Consider the following 14,452-nt stretch of genomic DNA (forward strand, 5'->3'; position numbering starts at 1 on the left):
ACAACTCTGTGGTCTAAAATCGTATCAAATTTGTTCATAGTGCATTTATGTGGTCTCAAAATAATCAAAAAAAGTTAGTTTCCGACTGGGAAAATTCACCAGAACGCCCCTTTAAGTTGGAAAAAAAAACATATTATTTCAGAATAAAGTGATTTGTTAAACCACAAATAGCAGCCTTTTACATTCATTTGGAATTATTTAGGATAATAATGCAAGTATTCAAGTATTGTAGATGAGCTGTGGGGGTTTAGCTGGTAAAGGGGCACCATGACAGAGACTCATGTGGTGCTTAATGACTTCCGACCAGAGTACATGTAATTATATGGACTAAAATCATACCACATTTTACTGCAGTGTTAATATTGCATTTATGTGGCGTTGGAAAAAATGAAAAAATTTGTTTCCAAATGAAAAAATTCAACTGAACACCCATTTTAAATGTTTTTGTTGTGCTTGTATTCTTATTTTTTCAGAATAAAGTGATTTAATGAACCACAAATGCTAGCTTTTTACATTCATTTATAATTATTTAGGATAATAAGGCGAGTATTCAAGTATTGTAGATGAGCTGTGTGGGTTTAGCTGGTAAAGGGGCACCATGACAGAGACTCACCTGGTGTTTAATGACCTCCAACCAGAGCTCATGTAACTCTATGGTCTAAATTCATATCATATTATACTACAGTATTAATACTGCATTCGTGTGATGTCAGAATAATCCAGAAAATTAGTTTCTGACTGGGAAAATTCACCCGAACGTCTCTTAAAGTTTGACCTACAACTTTTGTTTTGGTTGCATTTTGTGATTTCAGTATAAAATGATTGAAATAGCTACAAAAATAAGTGTTTTATGTGGATTTGGAATTAATTTAAGATAAGACTTGCAGTTCACTGTGGAACATTTAGTTTATCTTTAAATATAATTTCTTGGTGCAGTATTAATTTTAATGAGGTGTTGGATTAATTGGAAAAATTAGTTTCCGACTGATCAAAACCTCAGAAAGTCTTGGAAAATTGTGGTGTCTCTGTTCTTTTCACTTTGATATAAAATTATTGAATTTGCTGCAAATATTTTTTATGTTGACTTTTGAAAATGAGAGGAATATTTTGGTTCATCTGTTTTGATTATTTCAGAATAAGATGATTTAATAAACTGCAACAATTCACTTTTTATGTTAATTTAGATTTAATTTAAGATAATAGGGCTTGCAGGTAGAATCACTCAGTTCACTGTGGAACATTTAGTTCATCTACGGATATGACTTTTTCACTGCTGTGTAAATATTGCATTCATGTGCTGGGAAAATTTAGCTGAATGTTCAAGTTGAAGTTCCAACAACAACTTTGGTTGGATTACGTTCTTCTGATTTCAGTAAAAAGTGATTTAATGAGTTACAAACAGTATTTTCTTATGTAAATTTAGAACTTATTTAGTACAGGCAGAATAAATTTATATACAGATCGGATTGCTTAATATGATGAGCAGAACCAGTCATTTTGTCTATTGTTGGGCCAAAACTTGGTGTCTACATTACCAACAATGCAACTCAACTGCCAACAGTTTGGTTGAGGAAGGTTCAAACTTACCTCTGTATAAGTGCCTCGGTATAACTCTCAGCGTTACTTTTACAGTTCTATTCCAGTCTAATTTTAGTTTCCTTATTGCGTTTCTGCATTATATTATACTTAAATCTTCTTTTTAGACACTGCATTTCCAATGTCATTTTGTTATTTTTTACTGAGCAATATCTGGCACAAGTTTTACAGTGCTGTGAAAAAGTATTTGCCCCCTTTTCAAATTCCCATTTTGTTGCAGCTTTTTGAAATCTTTGGGCCGACAGGTTCTATTTAAGTGATTTCTTGATTGAATAGGTCTGGAGGTAATCAGGCTTGGGTGCGGTCGCTGTCCAAAAAATGTGATTAGCCACAGTTAATTCATGATTTACTGAGGGGGGCAATTACTTTTTCACACAGGGCCAGGTAGGTTTGGTTCGTTTTTTTCCCTTAAAACTTTAAATCATCATTTAAAAACTGCATTTTGTGTTTACTATGTCTAATATTTAAATAAGTTTGATGGTCTTCAACATGTAAGTGGCAGAAATAATCAAAAAAATAAGAATTGGAGAAGGGGGCAAATACTTTAACTTCATTACTGTTTTCATTCATTCATGTTGAGTTTGTTCATCTAAACTGAATCCTTTATGTCCAATAAATCTATTACATAGATTTATTTATTACATTTCAGCCATGTGTCGTATGACTGAGCTGCATTGATCTAAAGACTCCCTATCTCCAGTAAAGATAAACCAGCCGCTAACTAGCCTCTCGCTCTTTTTCCTATATCTTTTTCCAGACCACTTTGATATCGACGCCGCCGTGAAATTTGTTTTAATGTTATCTGACCGTGGACTCGCACATTAATTAAATTACTCCCAAGTATATTCCCGCCGTTAAACGCATTAAGACGGAGCTGCAGCTTTTTGCCCACGCGGTCAAATGCTAACGAGAGCCGGCGGTGGGCAGCGGGGCGTCCCGGGGGAACCTGAAGGGGTCGAGCTCCGGCGTCAATTAGATCCTCCGTCACCTTGACCTGGTTTTCAATGACGGCGCTGCAGCTCGCGCTAGCAGAAGAATGAGCACACAAGCTGCAACCGTGAGAATAAAAGGGGGGATGATCGATGTGACACAATAGCTAGTTGAGATTTCTGCCTTTTCAAAGCCTCGTGTCCCCGACGCAACTCTGTTTTGGAACAACTCCCCAAACAGCGTAACTTCAAAGCGTTTACTACTGCTCAATAATGGAGGACGTTGCTACGTGCTGGAGACCGGGGAGGCTACACATGAATGCTAACGAGGCTTCTTCTCACGCTGAGAGAGGGGAAAAAAAAGCCTCGATACAGGCTGATGATGCATCACCTCTGCACTCCAAATTTCTGCAGCATCTCTGATCTGCTTTGCTCGTTTCCTGCCAGGAAAATGTGACTTGATTGACCGTCAACGAGGGGGGTGGAGGTCGGACGAAGGTGACGTGGTTCCGGATGCAGGTTGTGGATTTTCTTCAATCGAGCATCAAAATTCGAAGATTAAATAACAGAGAAATTCTAACTAACAGACGTAAACAAACCGCTGCTATTTGTGGGGAATCAAATGTGCAGCTTGCATCAAATTTTGAGTCAATTGTGAACAATTCTTGAGGAACTTTAGACAAATGTTGAGTCTTTTGGTCAACTTTTGAGTCATTGTGGTCAAAGTGTGAGTCGCTGAGGACAGATTTTTAGTCATTTTAGTCAAATTTTGAGTCATTTTCAACAAGTTTGAGTCACTGAAGACAATCCAAAGTTGTTTAAATCAATCCAACTGGACTTTAAGAAGGTTCCTTGAAGACGTTTCACCTCTCATCCAAGAGGTTTCTTCAGTTCTGGTGGTGGTTGATGTTGCCTCAGCTTATAACCTCTGTGAGGTGTGGTCAGTGTTATTCACATTCTGACGACCATTGCAAAGGCCCACCTGGCTCCTCAACGATGGTCGTTGGGAGCCAGGGAGTGACAAAGGGGGTCGTTGAAATGCGAGTTTCACCGAGCCCTCGTATGCTAATGGTGGTCGTTAGCATGAGTCACCTCACCTGAGTCATTCTGCCGAGTAGTTCTTTTGGGAAGTTTTGAAAGGACCTGATTGTAAAATGGCTTCTTTCACGCCTCTCTCAAACCATCTGTCCTCCCTGTCCAAAATCTGAACAATGTTCAGATTTTGGACAGGGAGGTGACTCATGCATTAGCATACGAGGGCTATTTAAAGGACTGAAAACATAAATACACAACTCAACTACAAATCTTTAAGAATACTGAAGTGTTTTCCCATGTTTTACTGCTTCTATTAGGTGTTTTTATGTGCATTTTGTTGCATTGCATTAGAAAAAGTTAATGGGAACTACAACTCGATTACACAGAAAGGTTTTTACACTTGCTTGAGGTGTTTTTAACTTCTAACAAGCTAATGAGTTTTACGGGACAAACAAACACTTCGACAACTCTTGGTCCATTATTCTCTCTGAGTTTTGTTGTTTCTTCCACTTTTTTTTGGTTATTTGGCGACAAACTACTCTGAGTGTAACGTAGCCTACAGCGCCACCTATTGACGACACGTTGCAGCCAAAGTTTCTCCTACATTTCAAAAGTTTGCTTCCGTTTGAAACTGAAACTTCAAAAACACAATCAAAAGGCAGTCTTCCATATATATTTTTTGTGCAAACTCTTTAAAGTGGTGAGGTGACATTGACTGCAGCTCTCCACTTTCATTTTTCTTCCATGATTAAACGCGCAAAGTGATCAAATGGAGTCCAGAAATCTGTGCAAACAAACAAGACGTGACAGATGGGAGGAGGACGGGGACGAGCTAAACAGGAAAAGGCCGATAGAAATTACAGGAGAGTGTGGGCAATGAGGGACACAGCCAAAACGCCATAAAAAAACTGTAAATACAGTAACACATGGCACAAGAACAACAGGGTCTACAGCCGTGGCTGCATATATTCATATATATACCGGCAGCGTACAATATAGCACTGCAGATTTAATAAATTCCCCGAGTGGGCTCACTTTCTAATAACCTTTCATCTCCCTGAAGAGGGGAGGTGATTAAAGCGAGATAATTAAGAATACAGCAATGACTTTTTGAGGACGTCGACGGTGCTGCAGTAGCGGCAGATGGTGGCTCAGCATGTGACCAAAAGACAATGCTCAATTAAATAAAAGAGAAAAAAAGCAGGCCAGACAGCAAGAGCACACAGGAGGAGAGTGCTTTTTATAAAAATAGATGTTCAAAAACCCCATCCGACGGCGCTTTAGAATGACAACATGGATGCTTTAAACCAGGAGTGTCACATTCATTCTGGTTCAGGTCTACATTCAGCCTAGTTTGATCTTGAGTGGTCAGTAAAATCAGAGCATAATAACATGAAAAACATGAGACAAACAACAGAAAAAAAGACAAAAAAAACAACAAAAACAAGACTAAATATTCCAAAAATGAGACACAAAACAAAAAAATGGACAAACGACACAAATCAGACAAAAAACAATGGATAAATGGAAACACAAAATGAAAAAAATAAGACAAAAAACACAAGCGAGACAAAAGGAAACAAAACAACAAAAATGAGAAACAAAACAATAAAAACAAGCGACAGATGACAAAAGTCAGACCAAAATGAGACAAAATATTACAAAAATGAGACACGAAATTAGAAACTAAATGACAAAAACATGAGACAAACGACAAAAAGCAGACAAAAAAACAACAAAAACAAGACAAAATATTACAAAAAAAGAGACAAAGTGACAAAAAAATGGACTAACGACAAAAACGGGACAAAATATTACAAAAAAGTCACAAAAAGACACAAAAATGAGACGAACGTCAAAAGTCAGACAAAAAACAACAAAAACAAGACAAAATATTACAAAAAAGAGATACAAAGTGACAAAAAAATGGATTAACGACAAAAACGGGACAAAATATTACAAAAAAGTCACAAAAAGACACAAAAACGAGACAAACGTCAAGTCAGACAAAAAAAGACAAAAAAACCAAAAGCAAGACAAAATATTACCAAACATGACACACAAAATGACAAAAATAAGACAAAAAATACAAGCGAGACAAAAAGGAAACATAAAACGCAAAAAACAAGTAACAAAATCACAAAAGTCAGACAAAAAAAGACAAAAAGCAACAAAAACAAGGAAAAGCATTACAAAAAATGAAACACAAAACGACAAAAGAACAATGAACAATCTAGTATTTTACTTTATGATCAAAACAACTTGTCATGGTCTAGAAATTATTTTACATGTGCGGGGCCGGATCGGACCCTCTGGAGGGCCGGTTTTGGCCCGTAGGCCTCATGTTTGACACTCTTGCTTTAAACATACCCGCTCCCTGCGAGTCGAGTTTATTTGCATTGGCCTTAATCACAGCTTCGGTCTTAAAGGGCTTCACGACGCAAATGTTATGATAAATGAAAACTCTTTAACGAGAGCAAAAAATAAAGCCTGCGAGGGCTTTTCATTTCCACCAAACAGCGATTAACATCATTAAAATCAAAGACAAACGTCTGCAACACAAAATAGACTACATTTACACTCTAACACTACATTTACCCTCTAATGCTACATTTACCCTCTAAAACTACATTTACCCTCTAATACTACATTTACCCTCTAACACTACATTTACCCTCTAATGCTACATTTACCCTCTAAAACTACATTTACCCTCTAATACTACATTTACCTTCCAATACTACATTTACCCTCCAATACCACATTTACCCTCTAACACTACATTTACTCTATAACACTACATTTACCCTCTAATGCTACGTTTACCAACATTTTTGGCATTTTTCTAACATTTTATGAACTCCACTAATCCGTTAAACGATCAACTGATGGACTGATGATTAAAATACTCAATATTTTGTCGAAGTGCTGCAGGTACAAATCTTGAGACTCTGTAAGAGATTGCCGGTGTTGCATGAGCAGCTAGTCAGGTATGAGCAACGCTTTCAGGCAAACAAACAGCCTCTCAGCTCGGGGATGTGTCTGGAAATGTGACTGAAATGTGAAAAAAAACATCCTCGGACAGGCTTTTTACAGGAAGCGTTATTAGCTCCGGTGGGGCTGAAACACCGGCGGAGTCGGAGGTCAAAGAATGCAACCACTCCGGACAGCATCCACCGCCAAAAATCCTCACCGTCCTAAACGCCTCTCCGGTCCCCGTCCTCCATTTTGCGGGCAGGTTAGACGAACCCGGGGAGGTTTTTCCTCTTTTTTTTAAATTATATTTCAGAGCTGTGTTTATTTAGGTCGTTTTCACTGCGGGGGGAACTTTTATGAGGCGGCTTTTATGTTCACACAAGGCTGCAAATAACGCTCTGAGAGTGCAGCAGCAGGCGGGAGGGGAAATAAGACGGATAAAACCTGCCTTGTTCTCTGATACAAAGCTCCTGTGACTAACATTTGATCTGACAACAAAAGGAAACACTCAGCGACACAGTTTCAGCTGCTTTTTTGCTCTGAAATGTGCACGGAAACTTGCAAACGAGCACCTAAATCAGAACAAATTGATTGGATGGTACTGGAATCACGAGACGCAGGTTCGCAGAGTTCCTCCCCGACCTTCAGGTAATGAGATCTTTCCCCCAAAATGGACACACATTTTGGGAAATTACCCAATTTATGTGCAGCGCGACGCCGCCTCGCCACACACATTAAGGCTCCACGAGGTGCAGGAATGAGGTGTTTCTGGACGGGAACAGCGAGGGAGATGTTCTCAGTAAATTAGAGAGTTTCTTTCCAACAAAACGTCTAATTTTTAATCTGCAGCTCATTCATCAAGGTTAAAACAGCCCAGAGATGATTGTATATCTAAAGGTAATCAGGCGTTAAACATTAAACCCTTCACTGTAAATAAATAAAGTTGTCGGTGCTCTCCGGTGGGAAAACTCTGGAAAATCTCACTAACTTTACCAGCTGCTGAGCAAAACGACGTCGGTTACCCCAGAAATGTCATTTTGTTCCCACCGCTGTTTGAAACTGCATTGGTTGAGCTAAAATTAGCGAGCAATTGTTAGTGGGCTAAAGTTAGCAAGCTAAGACTAGCAAGTTAAAATTAGCAGGCTCAAGTCAGTGGTCCTATGTTAGTAAGCTTAAGGTAGCAAGCTAAAGTTATCAAGCTAAAGTCAGCAAGTCAAAGTTAGCAAGCTTAAACTAGCGAATTAAAGTTAGCGAGCTCAAGTTAGTGGGCTAAAGTTAGTAAGCTAAGGTTAGCAAGTTAAAGTTAGCAAACTACAGTGAGTGAGCCAGTATTAGCCAGTTCAAGATGGCAAGTTAAAGTTAGCAAGCTATGGTTAGCAAGTTATAGTTAGTAAGCTAAACTTCGTGAACCTATGTTAGCAAGCTTAAGATAGCAAGCTAAGGTTAGCAAGCTAAAGTGAGTGAGTCAAAGTTAGCAGGCTTAATTTAGTGAGCCTGTGTTAGCAAGCCAAAGTTAGTCATCCAAAGTGATTGAGCTACAATTGGCAAGCAAATTTTAGTGGGCTAAAGTTAGCAAGCTAAGGTTAGCAGGATAAAGTTAGTGAGTCTGTGTTAGCAAGTTGAAGTTAGCAAGCTAAAGCGAGTGAGTCAAAGTTAGCAGGCTGAAGTTAGCGAGTTAAAGTTAGTGAGCCAAGGTTAGTAAGCTGAAGTTACCAAACTACAGTGAGCAACCGAATATTAGCTAGTTCAAGTTAGCAAGCTAACATTAGCAAAGCTAAAGTGAGTGAGTCAAAGTTAGCAGGCTTAATTTAGTGAGTTAAAGTTAGCAAGCCAAAATTAGCCATCTAAAGTGATTGAGCTAAAATTGACAAGCAAATGTTAGTGGGCTAATGTTAGCAAGCTAAGGTCAGCAGGCTAAAGTTATTGAGCCTGTGTTAGCAAGCTAAAGCGAGTGAGTCAAACTTAGCAGGCTTAAGTTAGCGAGTTAAAGTTAGCAAGCCAAGGTTAGCAGGCTGAAGTTAGCAAACTACAGTGAGCGACTCAATATTAGCTAGTTCAAGTTAGTAAGCTAATGTTAGCAAGCTAAAATGAGTGAGTCAAAGTTAGCAGGCTTAATTTAGTGAGTTAAAGTTAACAAGCCAAAGTTAGCCATCTAAAGTGATTGAGCTACAATTGGCAAGCAAATTTTAGTGGGCTAAAGTTAGCAAGCTAAGGTCAGCAGGCTAAAGTTAGTAAGCTAAGGTCAGCAGGCTAAAGTTAGCAAGCTAAGGTTAGTGAGTGTGTTTTTGTTTTCTGGTGTTGGCAGGTTTTCTTAGTGACTGATCAGTGAAATGATGCTAACTGAAACTTTTAACTGTAGGTCTATTAAAAACTTCATCTACCTCTTTTTCTGTTCCCCTTCCACTATGGAGCTTTTTTTCACTCTTATTCTGATTGTTCTTGATTGAATCCTTCATTTTCCTGGGAGGTTTTCAGACGGTGAAATCGAGGCTTGTAAGGAACCAAAACATCAGTTCTTTTATTCTCACAGTGATTAAAAGTTAAAGCCTAAAACTCGTCTGCAGCTCCCTGAAGTTTTATCTTTCCAGCATCAGATAGAAAATAACATCACATTCACCTGCAGAGGATCCAAACAGCAACAGAAACCTGAGATTATGGTCTGCAGCGCATTCAGAACACTCCAGATCACACGTCTGAGGGTGTTAGCCGAGCAGATATTATTTTACACTCCTCTGTAGCAGAGCGTCTGAAACATCCTGCAATATGAACACATTACTGAGCAGAGCTGGAGGAAACCAGGAGAAACTGTTTATGACAGTTTTTAGGATTTTAGCAAATGCACTGGCGGATTGTTCTGCATTCAGAATAGAAAATCACACCTGAAAAACACAAAAATGCAGGTCGGTGCATCAATAAGGCAGAGATTAGGCTCCTATAATTAAAAATAATAATAATCCTAAATCACAAATTTTACAGGTTTTGCCTGTTTTGTTAAATTACTATATATAAATAATATATAGTAAAGTAAAAAATAATTTATGTGTTACTTTTTTTTAAATGGGTAAAACTGTAAATAATGACCACATCAAATCTTATTTGTAATTTTAGAAATGATTTTTTCTGAAAACAATAATCTAATAAATATATTTGGGGGAAAAAAAGATTTTTTCTTATTTTACAATGTGTGGACCGTAATATTACAGTAATTTACTGTATTTAAATTATTAAAAATATGATTATTTTACAGATATTTGCTGCTTTTTGAAAAAAAATATGAATAATAAGGAGATAATTTTACTAGATATGATCTGGATAATTTTTTTAAATCTGTAAAAAAGCAGTCAAAATATTATTTAACATTTTTCATTAAAAAATTACAGATTATTTTTGTTCCAAAAAATATATTATTTAAAAAAAATCTGTTTTAAGCTGACATCAATCAAGCAGTACAGTGTTCTTTTATAGACATTGTAAAAGAGCAAATTAAAAATTTCATTTCCAGTTTGTTTTTTTATCTGATTTTTTTAGTTAGCATATAAAAAAAATACCTTTTTTCTTCCATTTTACTCTACAAAACAGGTAAAATCTGTAAAAATTAACAGTCAAAAATGATTTGACATTTTTTATGAAAAACAGATACAGATTATCTTTCTTTAAAAAACACAAATATCTAAAAACTAATTCTATTCTAAGCAGACATAAATCAAGTAATTAGTTTTATTTTACACTCATTGTAAACGAGCAAACTGCAATTCGTAAAAACACTGTTTTTGTTTTTTACAGTTAGCATATATAATAATACTTGTTTTCTACAATTTTATGAGATATGATCTCTAATTTTAAAGAAAAAGTAATAAAATTATTTAACATTTTTCATAAAAATTATTGAGATTATTTTGGTTCCAAAAATGAACAATTATCTAAAAATAATTTTGTTTTAAGCAGATAAAAATCAAGAAATTACAGTTATTTTACAGTCACTGTAAAAGAGCAAATTACAATTTGTAAAAAAACAAATTTTTTATGTGGATTTTATTTACAGTTTGTTTTTTATGTTTAGCACATGTAACAACACTTGTTTTCTATCATTTTACTACTACAAACAGGGAAAATCTGTAGAAATAACATTAAATTGTTGTATAATGATGCACTGCTTTTATTATAAACAGACAAAAAAGTCACAAACATCTCATTTTGAGGAGGAAAACCTAACAAGTCGCTTTATCTTGACTTTAAAACCAGATATATTTGCATTAAAACATCCAGAACATTGGTCTGTTTGCAGGGTTTCGGTGTGACTTCAGGTTAATTCAGGTCGGCAATACGAGGACGACTTCCTGTCCGCTTAATGTCAAGAACAATGCGAGTCTCGACCCGATAAACTCCTAATCTCTGCAGCTTTTCCTGCTTTGTGGGCGGCCGATCATCGAGGGTTTCAGGTGGGAAGGAAACCCTGAACATTACGACACACCTCAGACTGATCTCCTCGTGGAGACGTCCGACTGCTGCAGAGCCCATAAAACCGACTCCAAACGTTATATAAGCGAGCCACAGCTGGCGGGAGGAAGGCTGGAGGTTGTGTTTACCTTCAACAAATACCTCTGGAATCTGTGTGAGCTCCGATTTTTACAGCCGGATGTTGAAGAAGGAGGAATCTGAGAGCAGCGGGGCTTTAAATCTGCATTTATTTAGAAGCAAAGCAATGTCAGAAACCCTCAAGAGTCAAGATAACACAAAGAGAAGAAGAAAAAGGGCGTAAAAAACAGTGGAAATAAGGTGTTAAATATTGTCAAATTAAGCCGGGATGTTAATAAACACAGTCCCATCGAAGCCGTGATCTCATATCTTCATGTTTGTTTTAAAGATCCTTGAAAAGCGCTAATTGGAGGCAGAGCGGGCTAAAGGCGCAAGTTCTAACGCCTATTTTCACTGTTTAATGCGACAGATCAGCCACCAGACTGTCGCCTGCTTTATCTGACTGAAAAACCCTGAGAGGAAAAGCCTTTACCTTTTTCCTGGCACATTTTGACTCGTCGCAGCAGGAAATGCAGGTTTATTAATCAGGACTGCAGGCAACCAATGAAAATCTACCCTTCAACCAATCGTTGGGTGGCAAAAAACACAATCTGAGCATCCAGAGTGGCAGCTAACGAGTTAATAGATCAATCTAAAAAATATTTGAATCCAAAAAAAGCTAAAATTGTATTTCATTTAAGTACATTTTGTCAAACTGTAAGAAACAGAAAGAAATGTTGACATAATAAAGTAGAAAAATGTACAGTTAACTTGAAATATATCAAAAGATAAATAAAAAAAAGACTTATAAAACTCCAAAGAAGTTTCTATCAAACACCTTAAGGTGTAAAAGCAAACAGCAGCTTAAGCAATTTGTTGATGTTTCTCTGACGTCGGTTCAAGCTTCGAATTTACAATAAAAATCACAGAATTCGGTGTTTGTTGAGTTTGTGAAACAAAGTGGGGGTTAAAAAATTTGGATTTTAATCTTCATAGGTTGCATTGTTACATACTTGTTCCACTGTCTGACAACAGCAACAACAATCCAGCTACAGAAGCTAGCTGTAAAAAGTCATTAACCATCACAGAAGTCTTTATCATGGTGCCCCTTTACTAGCTTCCTTGATTGAATTGTTAATGTTTCTTTTTTTGTTGTCAGACAGTGGAACAAGTATGAGCTACTAGCTGAAATGCGAGTTATAAAATCAGGATTTTAATCTTTATAGGTTGCAGTTTGGTCATTAACTCTTACTTGTTCCATTGTCTGACAACAGAGACAGCAATTCAGCTACAGAAGCTAGTTTAAAAAAGGCATTAACTGTCACAGAAGTCTTTGTCACGGTGCCTCTTTGCTAACTAAACATCCATAATGCTCAATTACACCAGAAATTTGACTAGGGAAGCTAGTTTTCAAAACGTGAGCACTGTCTGAAGTCGTTAACTGCCACAGAAGTCTTTGTCATGGTGGGTACCATGACAAAGACTTCTTTAGGATGTCCAATCGCATCTCAGCAGGGCTGGGACTAATATCACAATTTTCCCGCTTTTACCAATGAAGTCGTTTTCAATCTTCGAAACGTCAGCTGGGTCAATTACATCAGCTACTCGGCCACAGAAACCCAGTCAACTTCCATTAGTTATCCAAACATGAGCACAGACGGAAGTCATTAACTATCACAGAAGTCTTTGTCGTGGTGCCCCTTCGCTAGCTAAACGACAAAATGCTTAATTACACCGGCAACTCAGCTTCAGAAGTGTTGTCCTGGTCAACTTTAGCAAGTTATCAAAAAAGGTTTCAAAATGTGAGCACTGACTGAAGACATTAATCATCACAGTTGTCTTTGTCATGGTGCCCGTTGCTAGCTCAACTCCCACAATGCTCTCTGCTTGCCAACATGAACTCTCTGTAGTTTGAGTAATGCCTCCTCTGGTCTATTAAATAGTAAGACGCTCCACCTGGTGGAACAACCAGGTACTACAGCTAATCTACAATACATGAAGTATGTGTTACCACTGAAAATGGTATGAAATGTGCAGCGAAATTGACACCTAAATGTGTATTTTGGATGTTTTTCTGAAGCACGAAGTTACAGGGAAGCACAAGGATATATAAAATCTAAAAAAAAAAAAACGTGATGCTCGCAATTTTATTGTTGTAAATAAAAAACTTGCAGTGTCACAATCATTTCCACTTTTAATCTGTACATTATTCCTTGTATCAGTTATTTAACTTATAAATGAGCTACTTAATGTTTAAAATAAGGTAGAACTCCAGAACTGCTCTTATTTACTGTTCATTTGAGGTGAATTTACAGGAAATAAAACGCTGCACGGTTCAGTCTTCAGTCCTGTTACTGTTGAATTTAAAGTTCTTTATCTGCACTTGAAAAGTTTTTGTTTACTCTAAAGTCAGACAACAATCAGCTGGAAAACTGAGACGAAACGGACGTCTACTTTTTATGTACCTGAGGCAGCGGTTGTGTCTCTTTGTGTGATTTCTAAGCAGATCTACGGCTTTGATTCCACAGCGGAGATGCTGATATAACTGAAAAGCCGCACTTTGTCTGTCAATCACTGGATAAATAATAATTTTAATCTTTGCAGGTTTATCACACACATAAACCCCATAAATCGTGCATGTAAAGCTGCCGGCCGACGACCAGCGGCATATTTCCAGGCTGGCTGACCTGCGATGGGCCTGATTTCTGCTGGGTCACCTGCAGGACGGCGAAGTTTGGGTGGAGGGTCGATGAAGCCGAGCGCCGCCCACATGGAGGCTCAGGAAGCACCAGCTGCTTTGTTATGAAACGGCGGCTCTTTTATTCATTATTTTTTCTCCCAGCCGAGGATTAGGCCTTCATTAATGCATTAATGGATGAGCTGAGGGCCGGAAAACATCCAAGTAAGCACAACACTCATCCCTGTCTGCCGCTAAAAGCAGCAGCAGCAGCCAGTCCACGAGGGGGATGGAGGGAAGGGTGACATTTAGCGTTTCAGTCGGTCGCTGTTGTGCATCGGGAAGCTTTTCTAAAATTAAACAGTTGTTTGTTTGTTCAGAAATAAAAGAGCATCCCGGTGGCTTCAGCTCGAACACAACAAGACGTGAATAAACCCACCGATAATCCACAAGACTGGAACCTGCACTTGGATAGCAGCGGTTTTAGCCGTAAAGATAATACTCATAAGGAATAATCGCTTTATTTTGGAGGATTTATGGACATTTTGGAAGCTTCATATGGAATAAGAAGCTTAAATAATGGGTTTGTTGCACTAAAACGGTGTCTGATGTGAAGATGTGTATTTGCTGAGGTCATTAACGGCCACAGAAGCCCTTGTCATGGTGCCCCTTTACTAGCTAAACCCCCACAATGCCTGATTACAGCAGCAACATGGCTACAGCA

At 37.7% G+C, this 14,452-nt stretch overlaps 1 protein-coding gene across 3 annotated transcripts in view; it reads right to left on the bottom strand.

Moving 5' to 3' along the window:
- The window catches only part of LOC111582069 (spermatid perinuclear RNA-binding protein-like), a 120,405-nt gene that overhangs the window by 85,953 nt on the left and 20,000 nt on the right, over window positions 1-14,452 (bottom strand). The window lies entirely within an intron of this gene.

The sequence above is a fragment of the Amphiprion ocellaris genome, chromosome 6, assembly GCF_022539595.1.
Source record: "Amphiprion ocellaris isolate individual 3 ecotype Okinawa chromosome 6, ASM2253959v1, whole genome shotgun sequence".
NCBI classification, from domain to species: Eukaryota; Metazoa; Chordata; class Actinopteri; family Pomacentridae; genus Amphiprion; species Amphiprion ocellaris.